Source organism: Pteropus medius, unplaced genomic scaffold, assembly GCF_902729225.1.
Source record: "Pteropus medius unplaced genomic scaffold, Ma_sr-lr_union100, whole genome shotgun sequence".
NCBI classification, from domain to species: Eukaryota; Metazoa; Chordata; class Mammalia; order Chiroptera; family Pteropodidae; genus Pteropus; species Pteropus medius.
The window spans coordinates 55,569,609-55,582,191 of NW_024344378.1; positions in this window are offsets into that span (position 1 = coordinate 55,569,609).

A 12,583-nucleotide genomic window follows, 5' to 3' on the forward strand; every position below is an offset into this window, starting at 1 on the left:
AAGTCTGCAGTCAGCTTGGATGGATCAAGCAAGCCTAGGTCCCCATTTAGTTAGGCCTATGCATGCCTCCTGAGTGCAGACTCAGCTCTGACCCTTCCCCCACAACTCACCGGCTCTGTTGAGTGGATGTGTGCAGAGTCCCAGGGCTGGTCGTGGAGTCTCTGTTGTCTCCCACATCTTAATACACAACCCGTGCTGTCTGTGCCCACCCCTACCCTGCCACAACCCATTGTGATAAAGTTTCCTCCGTCTGAGTTCTTGAGCTCAACTCCCCGCAAAAGCGCCCCAATTAAAGAGTTGATTTTCGGCAATGTCCCCCATTTTAAACTCCTGTGTTCTTATGAAAGTACTTAGTTGCCAATTGACTGCTTAGAAATTCAAGGATCTCACCCATAAAAAGCCTGAGATGCTACTGTAGGTAGATTGACGTATTGGTCGTGATTCTTCACCAGTCTGTTCTAGGAGCCTACGTCCACCATGGCCTCGGGCTGTGCAGAGTGCACTTCCTAGCCCTGACTGGCTGGTGGAATGTTAGCAGGCGTGAGGTTAGCAGAGGCTTTGTAATGTGCTTGCAGATTGGCTTTGCCCTCCTGCACTCTGGGGATGGAACATGAGACCAATTTCGCCCGGCAGCTGCTGCTCTTTATCCTGGGCCCCAGGACACATGGAATAGGCCTGAGCACAAAGTTAGGGAGATCACAGCTGAAGCAGAGCTTCACTGCTGAGCCTGGCCTTGACCGGCTACCCTCTGTGGCTCACATTTGAGCATTGTCAGATGCCATTGGGAGTTTGTAGTGGTTGTCCAGCCAAAGTCACTGACCAGTGTCCTTTTTTGAGTCAGGCCTGAATGATTTATAGTCCAATTGCATGATGTAAGGAACATCACAGATATAATAATATTTTGAAGCTTATACAAGCCAGACTTCTATTGGCTTTCCTAGGAGAGGAGTTTTTGTTGTGTATGTGTATGTGCGGTGTGTGTGGTGTGTGTTTTGTGGGGAGAGGACACAGTCCCCAGTTAGGGCTCAGGCAGGCAAACAGCCTGCACATCAGTCTGAGGCGAGGGGTAGGTTCCTACCCAGCATCATCCTGGGATGGAATTCCTCATAGACTCTATAGAGCTCAGCTTGACATCATCTTGCAGTCCAGTAGTCTTCCACTAATGAAACAGCTGACACCTGTAGATAGATTCTGATTTCATTTTCTTTCCTCTGTTGGGTGGAGGTAGGACAGTTGTCTCTTCTCCATTCTGGAGCCACGGAAGTGCTGTTGTACTTAGGTCAGTGTTTCTAAGCATTGCAAACTTCCTGGTCCTTTTGTAATTTAAGCACAACGGCATGTTCTGAAGGTCCTGGTTTGCCTTAGTTTATATACCAGATAAGTGGTTTTCTTTCTAAGAATCATGAAGCTCTGCGGATGGGACCTGAGGGCCCAGGACAGGTATTCCACAGTAATTAGCCGTCAGCCAGGGAAAGCCATTACGTGAGCAGTGGGCTGAGGTGTGGTGGGCAGGCCACATCCCCTGCAGTTTCTCCGTTAGAACTCAGAGAAAGTGGAGGTGAGGCAGGTTCGAAAGGTTCCACCCTCTGGTTTGAAGAATAGGTAAACCTCCATTGGCTGCATGTGGGGCCTTAACAGCTGGCCTTTGCCCATCACTGTGGCTTTCCCTTCCTCCCTCACTGCCAACCTGGGCACAGTGGGTGACTGGGGAAATTTCTGGCCATCTCTGAACCCCTTCCCTCTCAACCTCTTCCCCACCCAGCACCACACATATCTTTCCTGGGCATTCCTTTATGCAAAGCCAAAAAAATACCAGGGGTTGCCAGAAAATGTACCCTCTTGCAGAGGCCCTATAGGCTTCACAACTTTTGACATCCAAGCTTCTTTTCTGAAATGTTGCTTCTGAAACTGAAAAACAGGAGCAGAGTTTCAGCAGCCACTCCAAATCTTCTTGGAATGATAAAAGAATGAGAGAGAACTGCCCTGTGACATCTGACACAGAACATTTCTGTTTCCAGTTTACCCAAATAACAAGATAGTTTCCTTTATAATGAGATAAACAGAGAGAGACGCTTGGTAAGGCTTGGTGTCATTATAGAGCTATTTCTACGTTAACGGCAATGAGAAGAGAATGCAGCAATGGCTGTCACAGATTGAAAGGGGTGATGTTAAATATGCCTGTTGCAATGTAGCCAATGTGGAAGTTCCTAGTTCAATAAGGATGATGAACAGTGTGTGACTTGCATGTTTCCTGGAGAAGGTTGTGTTTGTGCCCCTTTGAGCCTCAACCCCTGGAGTCTTTCAGGCAATCCCTTTGCTCTTCTCTCATCAGGCATTTGGCCCTCTAGATCCAGGGACAAGAGTTCTCAGGGATGACCTAAGGAGGGTCCTTAGAAAGATGCAAACCTCCGGTCATTGGCCTGGACACCAGCAGGCCAGGGAGGAGACTAAAGGGGCCGAGCACAGGACTTGACATTAAGACAGGGAAACTGATTCCAAGCTGGGCAAGAGATGAAGCCTGAGCTTGATTCAAGTAGATGACAGCAAACTAGATCCAAACTGGTTTAAACAGAGGGCATTCATATGTGGCTTGATCTGGGCATAAAGCAAGCCATACCAGTACCATTTCTAGTTTTTGCTTCTTCGTGCTCCATTCTCCTCCACACTGGGTCTTGTCTCAGGCTCCCTGTCATGGTTAGGCTCCTGCCCCTGGCAGTGCAGTCATATCCTGTCGGGCTCTGGGGAAAGAGGGAGAGTCTGTTTCTAGGGTCTCCAGTAAAAGTGTCATTGCCTACCTTTGACTCTGGGCCATGTGCTCATCCCTAGAACAACCCTTGTGCCAGTCAAAATGCTTGCTCTGCTCGGCCAGGCCTGGCCCATGGATTCTACCTGAATCACATGTACCCCAAATGTTAGTTTTCCATGAGTCACTGCGAGAAGACTGGTGCATCACACTGATAGCGCTTGATGACAAGGAGACCGGTTTGATGAGGCAAGGGTAGGTCCCAGTCCACTGGGAGCTTTCAGGAAGGCTGATCAGCATAGATCCAAAAGCGAGGAATTCCCTTCTACATAGCTCTTAGGTCATCCTCTTTTCTGCTTGCATTGCTACTGCCTCATTTTGTGTCCTCATTTTACTTTTTTCCCTCCTGAATCATTGCTGTCTGAGAAACCTTTGAGGAACACAAAACCTGAGTGTGCCACTCTTCAAATACCCCAGTGACTCCACTCCTATAGGATCAGGTACAAGGTCCTGATTGTGGTGACAGAGCCTTCCCTGGTTAGGCCTCTGCCCCTTCAACCAGTCCAGGTCCCCTAAACATCATGCTTTTCCCATGCTGTGCTTTTGGCATGCATCTGCCAGAGGTGCCCAGCCACCCTACCCTCCTGGCAGCTAGAACACTCCTCTGTATTCCTCAGGACTCAAGTTGTGTCTCCTGTCTGTGATGCCTCCTTCAGCTCTCCCAGGTATATGCCTGTCCATGCTCTGGCTTTCTCTTTGCTCTTTATCAGTTTCAACAGCTACCTCCTTGCCTCAGCTCCTTAAGGACTGTGCTATAAAATATTCTTTATATGTTTTATTATGAAACAATTGAAACATAGGATTACCACAGAAAATAACAAATATGAATTCATAACCCAGATTTGATAGATATTAATGGCTTGCCACATTTGTTTTATTTTTCTCTTTGAAGAAATAAATATTAGAAAGTACAACTGAAGCCCCACTCCCTCATTCCCTTCTGCTCCCAGGCTTCTGTAGTGGATGGAATTTCTATTTAACATTACACTCTTGAGAAGTCTTCATGTTGATTTGTGTAAATTCGCTTTGTTCATTTGTACCACAATGGAGTGCTTTCGATGTTAAGGATAAACCATAATTAGCCTACAGCCATGCCACCCTGAACATGCCCGATCTCGTCTGATCTCGGGCCTGTTTAGTACTTGGATGGAGACCATCTAGGAATACCAGGTGCTGTAGGCATTTACAAAAAATAAAAATAAATAAAATAAACCATAATTTACTTACACTTTCCCCTTCCGATGAGTGGATTTAGTTTCGATTTTTCAACATTACACACGTGCTGCAAGAGTGTTCTCATGTGTGTCTTCTAGGCTCACAGGTTTCAGCAGATAACCTAGTGGTGGCATTGTTGGCTCATACGTATGCCTGGTCTGCGCATCCTCAACTTCAATAGATGTTGCTTGAGTTCTCGCCAGGGTGTTGTACCTGTTTTCATGCCCCAGAGGAATTTCACCTCTGGGCTGCCCGCAAACCTCACCAACACTTACTGTTACAAGACTTTTAATGTTTTGTCACTCTGACTTGAAGAAAATGATATACTGTTTTATTTGCATTTCCCCATGACTGATGAGGCTGACTCTCTTTTCATATGTTCGTTGGTCATTCAATTTTTCTCTTCTGTGAGTTGCTGGTTTTCCCAATAGCTTGTCTGTCACTCTGTGTCTTGGAGCTGACTCCTTTGTCTGTTATATGCAACCGTGCCTTATCCATCTGTACATCCCTGAATCTCTCCCAGTGTAGACACAGGGCTAGACTTTGGCCAATGTTTGCTGGAAAGAAGGAAGGAAGGAGCTGAGCCGCTGGAACCAGGGAGGCTGACTCTTTGAGAGGGGTGACCTGCATGAGCACAGGGCCTGTTAAGAGATGTGTCTGCCTAGAAACAAGGCTCTAGAGACTAGAATCTGAGACACTAGGAAGGAGGTGATGGCTAGACAGCAAGAAAGGAAGTCAAGGCCCTGAGAAGGGATCTGAACCAAGGGTAACAGGCTGTGCTTTAAAGAAAGCCTCTGTGGAAGAGGAGATTGAGGAGGAGAAGTGGGGGAGGGGCTGAGCAGGAGCAGCCTACACCAATGAGGAATGAGGAGATCCTGGACATGACTCAGACTCAGGAATGAAGTCCTGAGTCTGAGTCATGTCCTTGATTAGCTCCTTGATTAGCGAAGACCCACTTGCAGCCACTGTGCAACCAGAATTCAACTATCATGTATATGGAAATGATTCTTCAAATAAATAAAGTTTGAAATCAGCTTTGAGAGAGCAGGAATGGTAGCTGACACTGATCAGTGTCCCAGCACCTGCATTGCACTTGGCACATAGGAGGCCCCAGTGAATGAAGAGACTGGAACACTCAACACTCCAAAGATGGCAATTCTCCCTGAGTTTGTCTATAAATAAAATTCCAATTAAAGTATTATCAGGGTTTTATTTATTTTTTAACATTTAATCAAGTTATTCCTAAAGTTCATTTAATATAATGAATATGGAACAGCCAGGAAAATCCTGAGATAAAAATTTTCCAGATATTAAACTTCCCTCAGGTATTAAACCTATTACACAGAGACAACAAGTGAAAGAATATGGATATGTTAATGGATATAGCCATTAATGGATATATTAATGGACAATATTAAATGCAGAAATATACTCAGGTGATATCAGAATTTAGTTCATGATAAAAGTGGCATTTCAAAACAGTGGAAAATGATTATCTAACTGATGTTACAACCTCCGGCAAAACATTTGGAAAACAAAAGCAGCTGATGCTCGGCCTTACCATGCACAAGAATGAGCTCTGGGTCCTGGAAGAGGGGATGTCTTCTAGAGTGTGTTTCTAGTTCCCATCAGACCAGGCTACTCCTTACCTCCAGCCCTCTCAAAATGGGGTTTGAGGCCTATCCCCTCTTCCTTGGACCTGTCATGAAGAGTCATTGCTCCTGACAGGTGTGGGTCCATAGGTCCATACCTCCCTTTCTGCTCAGGAGGTTTCAGTCTTGTGTGGTGTGAGGGATTTTGGGGGCTGATCAAAGAAAAATATATGCCCATGAGAGACAGTAATACACAGTGAGCTTTGTTGGGCGATGCTTGGATATGTGCGTATGTGGGGGAAAGTGTTCTGAGCGACAGGAGTCTGTGCAGAGGTTATGGCAGCTCAGGGTCACTACTCGGAGGGGAGGAGGGCTGGGGACTCCCCTGGGAGAGAGGGGAATCAGAGAAGGGCTTAGTGTCTGGTGAAGTGCTCAGTGGCATAATGGAGAATCTGAGCTTTGAGCCCAGAAGGGCCTTAACAGCTTGGAGCCTTATAACTCTCGGACCCCATCCTATTAATATGTAACAGCTGTTAGGTGAGGTGGGGTATGCATAGCAGACAGTCTCTAAAAGGCTAAGAATATGCTTGTTTAAACAATTTTTAAAATAAGTGGATGTATAGAAATTCGAGTTTTGGTGCTAGCAGGATTTTGAGCTAAGGGGTCTCGGCCTGAGGAGAAGAAAATAAACAATCCAGAGGCCAATACATATAGGCCATCTTTGGCTCATTTGTCTAACAGGTCTCCCTCAGCAACCTAAGTGACGGTGGCTGGTTGGGCCACTTCCTCCCTTGCTAGAATTGCTGTGTATGAGCAGGCCCTGTGAGTAAGGCCTTGAGGTTTGGATTTTTTTTAAAGTTCCTTGGGTGATTCTGTCGTTTTAGCCTCGTTGGAAACCACAGCCACAGGTCGATGGCCCTCAGACCTTGCTGCATCTTAGACTATCCGAAGTGGAAGTGAGAAGTGGTCCTAGAGATGGAGCTTTCAGAACTGATTAAAACCTGGACCCTGCTCCCAGAAATTCTAATTTAGTTTTGAGGTCAGGCAGGGCACAGGTAGTTCTTTAACTCTCAGGTAGCAAAGGCTGAGAACCACTGCATGATGCCCGAGGAGGGGGAACTGGCTTGGGCTTCTACCAGGAGGGTCACGATACCCACAGTGCAGGGAATGAGAGCAGCCAGGAACTGGCTGCTGACATATTACACCTGCCAGGCGTGGTGCTGCTTGCATTGTCTCATGTGGCCTTGTATCATTTTATACAGGAAACTGCTTCATATAGCCTCTTCCCACTCTCCCCTGCTCCTTTCTCCATGTCACTGAGGCTTTCTCAAGAGTTTCCCTTGATTGGCAGCCACACTGCACAGAGCTGAGACCCCTGCAGTTGTCATGTCTGCATAGTGCCTGCTCCTTCCATGGTGTTTGAAAAAGCTTGCCCTTTGCTTGGGCACACCTCTCTTCAGCTTCTTGGGGAGGATGATCAGGAAGTGTTTCTGCCCATGGGCTCTGTTCCAGGTGGGAAGTGCCACTGGAGGAACCTGAGGATGTGGGAAGGAAGCACAGACTTAGCTTTAAGCCCTGAGGACAGAGTGGTCAGTGGGGTGGTAGGAGGACACCACTTAGACTTTGGGAGGAGTTAGGAGCACTGGCCGGGGTTATGCACCAAGGCTGCCCATGCTCCCTCTGCTCACAGGCTTCAGTGTCAGGCAGGCTGAGCAGATCACTTTCTTATTACAACTTTGACTCTCAAGGCAATAGCCACAGGCTGCTGGCTATGTAGTCTTGGGCAAGCTATTGCACTTTCTGTGACTCATTTTCCTTACTCCTACCAATCGACCTCTACTAATGATCATCATGATTATGATCAGGATAACAGCCCATTTTGCACATTGCTGTGCCAGGCACTCTGCCAAATGCTTTCACATATCACTAAATACACAAAGCAAATTTATGAGGTCAGGACTTGTATCACCCCCATTTTACAGATGAGTAAGCTGAGGTATAGAGAGGCTAAGCCACTTGCCCAAGGAAACAGAGAACAAGAGGCAGAGCTAGATTCAATCCCACAGGCTAACCCTCCCCACCATGCTTGAGCAGGTGGGCTTCCTCACCCCAACCCATCACCCCCCATTTGCTCTCCTCCTTTTGGTACAAGTGACTTTCATGGGGCCCTCTGTAAGGCCTCCTTCTGGTTCTGGTCTATCCTTTCATTAACACGAAAGTTAGTATTCTATTAATACAGAAGTTAGTTAGTATTCCATTGAGAGACAGAAACCACATTAGTGATGTGAGCAGAGAGCACATAATTCTGTACTAGATATAAAGTTGTTAACTCCATAACTGAAAGGGTACAAAGAGGATGGATGCTAAAGTATTAGAAGAAGCGACTGCAGGAAGCTGCACCCACACCTAGGACTGGAGGAATAGGGAAGAGAATGGAATTATTAAAACAAAGCTTGGAGAAGAGCCCCATGGGGCTGGGACTCACCTGCTGAGGGGAGTGGGCACTGGCTGGTGCTGCAGTGTGTGTGGGGAGGAGGGTAAAGTCCAGGGTGAAGAAGTGTTGCTGGAATGACCCTCACAGACACAGGAGGCAAAAAGGAAGGAGCAAGAGCTGCTCCGTCCCCCCAGCCTCTCAATCTCCCACTGTCCTTAGTCTTCCTCCCGTGGCCCCTACTTTCAATATATAATGAGATCAGCTGGCAAAGCTGGAATGTGGTTTTCTGGCTTCTGACTTCAGCATCACAGAGTTGAAATGGATGGGTGGGTTTGGAGACAATTAATTAATAACTGGCAAATCTTCCCATGGCCAAGGATGAGCTCTTGTCTCTCATACCTCAGCACATGCCCCTTACCCACTTCCTCTCACAGGCCAAGTGGGCTCTGCTCAGCTTTCTGGCAACCCTTCAATGCCTCAGTTTTCCACATAGCCATTGCTACATTTTCATGGGGGTACAGATGGCCAGGTGCCAAAGTTTCTCTCCAAACAAAACTCAGAAATGAACATAATATGACCTCTGCATGTAGGGCATGAGACTCAGCCTTGTCCACATCCCTCTCCTGGGTGCCCCAAAAACCATATTCCGCTGAGTCCTGGGTGGTTAGCAAGCACCTTCCCAGAGATATTTGGTGTGGGCAGGAAGGGAGGGAAGCTGAGTCCATGCATTTCTCCTCTCCCTCCTCAGCCTGTCCAGCTCTTCCCTGTCACATGTGTTCGCCCAAGCGTGACACCGACACCTCGAGTGGAGTGTGACCTTTACAGAAAGGAATAATTTGATTTCTCGGGAAGGGAGTGAACATAAGGTAGACTTTAGCAATATCAAAGCAGCGCATCAATTAAATATCTGCCTAAGAGTTCTCTCTGGGTTTCCGTATTCCAAAAGGTTCACAATAAAATTAACTCCAAAATTACTGAACTGAGAAATGTACAATTACAGTCTTGTTGGTGGAATAAAATAGAAAGGGATGTTTAGGCATTTAATTAGCATTCAACAGCAGGACATAGTATGTTAATTAGACATCAATTACAGCAGAGCACTAATTGACATTTGATAAGCATTCTAACTGATAACCAATGTTTGCTCTGCCAAATTTAATGGCTCGGTGGGCCGTATTTGACAGCTGGGAGGGGCCTTATAAAAGTGCTACAAATGCCTGGCCGCCTCCAGGAGACAGGGGCTGTCTCTAGAACATCCTTCTACTCCTTGGGAAATACTTCCAAGAATTACGATTACTTTCTGGTCTTGGGTTTTCCTCCAATGTTGCCTCTGGGAAAAGACACAATCAATCCTCTCTGTGGAACCAGGCTTTTCTTGCCTTAGATGTAGATAACCGTCCCATTCTCCATCTTCTCTTCTCAGCCTGTTGAGCTCCAAATTTGAGCCCAATTTTTGTGGACTTTATGAAAATTTATTTGAATGCAAAACCTGGCTCAACCACTTTAAAGCTGTAGGCCCCGAGCAATTAGGCCAACTGCTCTGGACTTAAGTTTCCTTCTTTGTGTCTCAGTGTTGGGACTAGTGGGAGGAAAATGCAGGCCACATTCTTAGCACAGAGCAGGAACTCAATATGTTTCAGTTCCTCTTCTTTTTCCTCTCTTTCCCATCTTGTCTCCTGTTCCTTCTCCTGTGCTATGGTTTGTTCCACACTGTTGGACTGTGGTCCTGATACTATCTTCCTTAATGCTCCATTTGAGCTGAGACCAAGCTTTGACTATTACCTGAGAAATAGTGTGGCTTGAGCTCGGGTTTTAAATGCTGGTTCTACTCATTAGCTATGTGACATTGAGTCAGTTACTTCACTTCTCCGTTTTTTGGTTTTCTCATGTGTGTTGTGGGGATAATAACAGTACTTAACTTATAAAGTTGATAGAAGGACTTTGATAAAATTTGTTTATAAAGTGCTCAATATATATTGGCTATTGTAATCATCAGACTAGTTGTCTAGGGTGAAGCCACTGAACTTGATTTTCAATCAGGTAATTGTTGTCTCCCCACCCCCCACCCACCAGGAACCAACTCTTGAGTATATTCAGACTTCTGTAGTTCCTTGTTCCTGGGTGGCAAAATGCCAGTGGACTCACTTCATCCTTTTCCTCCTTTCTTCAGGACTGCTGGATCAGTTCAAATACACTCTGGCTGATGTAAGGTGGCAACTGCATGTTTGTCAAAAGAGTATATTTGTGTGTGTGTGTGTGTGTGTGTGTGTGTACTTGCATATTGTCACACACAATGATTAAGAGTTAGTGAGTCCTAGTTCCCTTAGAATGTAAGAAAAATGTGACTCTTTCATTGCTACCAGTTGACATTTTATTCTAAAATATCATTTGGGAACTCAGATTGCCCACAGAACGAGGTCAATTCAATGAAAGCTAATTTATAGAATGGCTAATTTGCCAAAAGCCAGTTCATCAAAAGTTACTTTGCTGAAAATGAATTCGCTGAATCATTAGATCACTGAATGACCAGTTAATTCACTGAAAATTGCCAAACCCTAAACCATGTTTGAGATGGGTGGCTGCAGATGCTTTGCTATCAGATCAAGAAGAACATGTAAGGAAGACTCAATAATTGGTGACTCAGTCATTTACAAGTAGGTTTTGGCAAACTGATTTTCAGTGAATCAGTCTATTTTATTCCACAGCATGACCTTAGCCCTCACCTATGCTGAGACTGAAGTGAGAATGGCCAATTAGGAGAGGCCAGCTATCTGCTGGTAGAAAACAAGGACCTGAAGGTGTTTAGTCTAGCACGCTGTATCTCGGCTATGACTGGGGCAGAGAAACCTGGGGGTGGAAAGCAGGGTTCAATAGCCTGAGCCTCTGGATGGTGGTAGGGCTGCTGATTAAGTCAATAGTGGTTCTCTGTTCCTGCGGCACACTTGGAAGATTGCTGGACCCAGACACTGCCAAGACTGTGACATGCAGAAGCTGAGAGAAGGTGACCTGGGCCAGGGGCAATAGGCGGGGCTCTGGAGAAGGACCCTCTTCAGCCCCAGACCTTCTATCTGGAGCAAAACAGACCTTGGGAGACCCCCCCAGCACACCAGGCTGAGCTAGGCACCTTAGGCTCCCTGAATATAGGCTCACTTATCGAGTAAAAAAAAATCTATCATATGCCCATAATGGTAAAAAGAAATACTATTAACTGAATATATTGAGCATTTACTATGTCCTAGAACCATGCTAAGGACTTGTGTGCATTACCTCATTTAATCATGCGAACAACTCTATAAAAGAGTTGTCATTTACAAAGAATGGAGTCTCAGAGAGATAAAGAAGTGTGCACAAGATCACAGAGCTAACAAGAGCCAGAGATTGTCTTCACATCTATCTCTGTCTGGTCCCAGATCTATGCTCTTGACTCAGACCTCACCTTTCCTTCTTCCATGGATCAAACATTTCACTGGGTTATAGGAACAGGCCAAGCACACACCCGTTCTCTACTTCAAAGAGCTGGTGGGCAGTCATCAGACCTCATCCTGTGCTAGTATGTACTTCCAGGAATTCATAGGCCTTGGATAAAAGAGGCTGGGCCCTGGGAAGGATTGAGCCTGAAATGGTCCCCACCAGGCAGATCTGGTCCCCAACATCCTACCTTCCCAGCCTTATACTTCCCCAACTCATTGAGGACATCTTTTTAAGAAAGCATTCTCCTAGCACTTGCTGAATACTGCTAGACAGAGTTAGGCTGGGCTGAGGAATACCCAGGAAAAGAACCGTGATTAGCTAACGCAAGGGTCCCAACTCTGGGCTGCAGACCAGTACAGGTCTGTGACCTGTTAGGAACCAGGGCTGCACAACAGGAGGTGAGTGACGGGCCAGCGAGCAATGCTTTATCTGTATTTGCAGCTGCTCCTTAGCGATAGCGTCACTGTCTCAGCTCCACCTCAGATCATCAGGCATTAGATTCTCATAGGAGCTCCGGTCTCTGGTGCCAAAAAGTTGGGAGACTGCTGGGCTAAAGGACTAGCTGAAGGAGGGCAAGGAGATTATAGGATGGGTAGTGGAAACAAAATTTTAATCACTAAATATGGTGTCATATCTAGTCGAGAAATGAGAATTGTAGTGTCTATACACATTCTTCCTTACCTTGATATATATATTGATATATATATATAAAAATATAAATAAATATATATAAAAATATTATTTTTCTCTCTCTTTTTTCCTTAGTAGTATATATTATGTGTGTTAGTTGAAATTGACTTTATAATACAGTTTTCAGTTACCCAGGAGAGCCAAAGGGAATTCTGACTAAATGATATGAAAAATAAAAACCATCCAAACATGGACATGGGAACTTGGGGGCTTTGTGTCATCCCTTTTGGGAGATAGGAATAGCTTAACTTTGTGCTGGTTGCAGTTTTAGGTAGAAGCAAGTTATTGTTTGGAAGTTAAAATATGTTTTTTTTCTCTTCAGTGTCATAGATATAATGGTCTATTTTAACTAATTGTATTCTTTATCTAATTTGCTTT